Raw genomic sequence first — 3,559 nt, forward strand, 5'->3', positions numbered from 1 at the left:
TTCCAGTACTTTGAGAAGCCAAGGTAGGAGAATTGCTTGAGGAAAGAAGCTTGAGACCATCCTGATCAACAAAGAAAGACTCCATCTCTGCAAAAATAAATAAATAAATAAATAAAATTAAAAATTAGCCAGGTGTGGTGTCATATGCCTGTAGTCCCAGTTACCTGGGAGGCTGAGACAGGAAGATTGCTTGAGCCCAGGGGGTTGAGGGTGCAGTGAGTTAGGATGATGACACTGCACTCTAGCCTGGGCAACAGAGAAAGACCCTATCTCAAAAACAAAACAACAAAAGACCCTCAAAGAGTATAATAAGACACAGGAAACACAGAACCTATGGCATAGAGGAGCCCACACAAGATAGCCATTATGTGAGATCCCAGAGGACTTCAAAGAGATGTCCCAGAAAAACAGGCTAACAAAGCAGGACTAGCAAAATAGAGCAGTCCATACTGGAGGAGAATGACAAAAGGCTGAGAGGAGTTGTCTCCAAGAGAAAAATGAAACAGATATGTTTTAGTAGATGGAAAATATTTAGATGGGCATGTGACAAATGTCACAAAATTTGGGGGATTAATAGCTGTTAGAAAACAGGCAAATAAATGTAGTCAGGAAAAAAATTCCGCAAGAAATAGAAGGATGTGAAAGCAGGGAGACCAGCCGGTGACTACTTATTTGGTTGTGTGAGCTAATGTAGGCTAAGAAAAGGGGGTTGTCTGGGAGAAGTGAGGTGCTGAGATTTCAGAAATATTTAAGGGAAAGAATGAAGGGTGTGCAGAAGAAGAACAGCAAGAAAACTGTATGACTCAGCAACAAACAATATTTGCATAGTCATCATAATGCAAATATTAATTACTGATTTAATACAAAATGTGGTACATGTCAAGGAAATGGAGGGAGAGAAATAAGGCCATGGTGGGGTGAGGAAGCTCAGCTTTTACCTGCTATGACAGGAAATCAGGAGAGAGTGCTAAAAATGAACTTAGCTATTATCACTGTTACTTTGATTAAAAAATAAGTTTAAATAATTAAGGCAAAAATGTTTAAGGCAGACCTTTGTACCACAACCAAGTTATTGAAATTTAGCTGAAATGTTGGAAAGCCTTAAAACGTTGGCACCACTCAGTCAAAGGTTTTTCCACATAAATTTGATACTTAGGAAAATAGAAGAGATTTAGAAAATCCACAAAAAAGAGTTCCACGCTAACAGTATGTGGTCCCCTTTATATTTTTAAGGAATCATGACAGACATACTTTTAATTCAAACTATTAATGTCTTAATTTTTCAACTGTTTACTTTCATGCTTTAAATGGTTGCTCTTCCTCTTTTCTTGCCCTCAAAATAACAAAACTGATCAATTCTGATACAAATGTCATAGAATAAAAGTAGTTGCTAATTATCTGATGAATTACCAATATACAAAATCAGATAAAATTCCATTCTTTTAAAAATAATTTTCTGCAAAACTTATAATTTAAATCACCTCATAAGATGAATGTCATAAAGTAAAATCTAAAATGTTAGTTTTACTTTTTGATTTAACAGATATTCTATTATATGCAGGCCAGGTGCAGTGGCTCACACCTGTACTGCTAGCATTTTGCAAAGGAGGCCGAGGCAGCAGGACCACTTGAGGCCAGGAGTTTGGGACCAGCCTGAGCAACAGGGAAAACCCATATCTACAAAAAATTAGAAAAATAATCCAGGCATGCGTGTAGTCCCAGCTACTTGGGAGGCTGATGCAGGAAGATTGCTCAAGCACAGGAATTTGACGTTGCAATGAGCTATGATGACACCACTACGCTCTAGCCTGGGTCACATAGAGGAAGATCCTGTCTCAAAATAAATAAGAAATAAATGAAAATCTATTACATACAAATGAAAGAATCCCCAGGTACAAAAGAGCAAAACAAATTAGGCCAGATGAGAAATTTAGCTAATCAAAAAGTAAACCTGTTGCATATTTGAACCACTACCCAGTAGTATCTTCTAATTCTACATTGACACACACCTTACTTTAATTACCAGTATCCAACAGCGGACAGCTCTGGTCAGGCACCAATCCCTAGATGCATCTGAATCCCTGGAATCATCCTTATTGGTGATCTACAATATGTCAATGAAAAATAAATTGGTCTTTACATAACTGGAAAGTAACCTAGCTGACATTGAAATTTTAAAATGAGTGCGCTACCTGCATTGAACATGGTACCTACAGAACACAAAATAATTTTGCTGTAACAAAGGTGAGAAGAGTAAATGCTCCAAGAGGGACTTTGGCTGCACTTTGTTTCCCACACGGCCTCCTCCTCTGAGGCTGGATGGCATTTTAGGCACACATTTCTCACCACTGAAGAGAGGGGGGACGGGATAGTTTTCTTCTGCCTCCACACACTCTACATGAGAGAAGCTCATGGCTCTGCAAGAAACGGAGAAATACAGCGATCCTAACCAGAAATGATTGGTTCAAGACAGGCAAAGTACACACAAACTATGGAAATGCAGTATAGACAGACACCCCATTTCTGAAGGATAGGGAAAAAAAGAGAAACCCCTATTTTTTTATTGTGCTGCATTTTTTTTTGTCACAGTCCAGTTTATTATGAAAACAGGCAGGTGTGGGGACATGGGACAGACAAGGACATTTAGGCCAGGTGGCCCAGGTGAAGTAGTGGGGCTTCTTCGCATGGATGCCATATTGGCTGAGGGCAGGGCCAGGTCCCCCGCGGTTCCAGTGGACTTGCGGTCCTTGCTCTTGCTCCGGGAGCTGCCCGAGGCTGGGCCCTTCATTTTGCAGAGCTGTAGGGCATCCTTGGCAATATCTGGGATGAATTTCTGGGCAGCTGGGGGATGAGCCGAATTATGTGTGGGTCTGAGGCCTCAAAGCCAGCAGGGTCCAGGTAGTAACCAGTCGCTGCATCAGGGACCCTGGGCGAGTGATCCTCCCGCTGCGTTAAGAAGTCCAGCAGAGGCGGGCTGGACCCCGCAGGCCCCGCGTCCCCGCCCGCCGCGCTCCGCAGCAGGTGAACCGCGCCGCCCGCCCACACCTGAGCCGCCCCGCTGGGCTGGTCCCGCCCGCGCAGCCAAGGGCCCCCTGCCCCCAGCCAGGGCTCCCGCCCCGGGTCCCCCTGCTGGCCCTGCGGGGCTGGCCTTGCTCTCTGCGGCGGGGGCGGCACCAGTGGGCGGCGCTGTGGGAGCCGGGACCAGGGGCGCCGGGCCTGGGGCCAAAGCGGTGGAGGCCGGAGCCAGGTCGGTCTGCGTTACAGTCGCTGCAGCTCCTATGACCCGTGGGAGAAGCCGACTTCTAACATTCTTATGTAATACAACCCTCATTCTTGTATTCTTGCTGTTGAGATCAACTGAAAAACCTGGTTGTAGATGGCTTTTTAGCAAATAAACTAAGATTTAACATAACATTAAGGTAAATAAGCAGGAGTGCAGAACAGTCCTAGGGTTCTGATTCTCATCCTAAAACAAGCAGGACTTGGAAAATTGGCAGTAGTTTTTCACTTGCTGAGGCCAACCTCTGGGAAATACCTCAGCGCATGTTTATATTACACT

The 3,559-nt window shown here is 44.1% G+C and overlaps 1 pseudogene; it reads right to left on the reverse strand.

Annotated features, from left to right (window-relative positions):
- Nucleotides 1-2,552: 2,552 nt before the first annotated feature.
- On the reverse strand, nt 2,553-3,331 carry LOC138393908 (transcription initiation factor TFIID subunit 10 pseudogene; annotated as a pseudogene).
- Nucleotides 3,332-3,559: the final 228 nt, after the last annotated feature.

This window comes from Eulemur rufifrons, chromosome 13 (genome assembly GCF_041146395.1).
Source record: "Eulemur rufifrons isolate Redbay chromosome 13, OSU_ERuf_1, whole genome shotgun sequence".
Classification (NCBI taxonomy): Eukaryota; Metazoa; Chordata; class Mammalia; order Primates; family Lemuridae; genus Eulemur; species Eulemur rufifrons.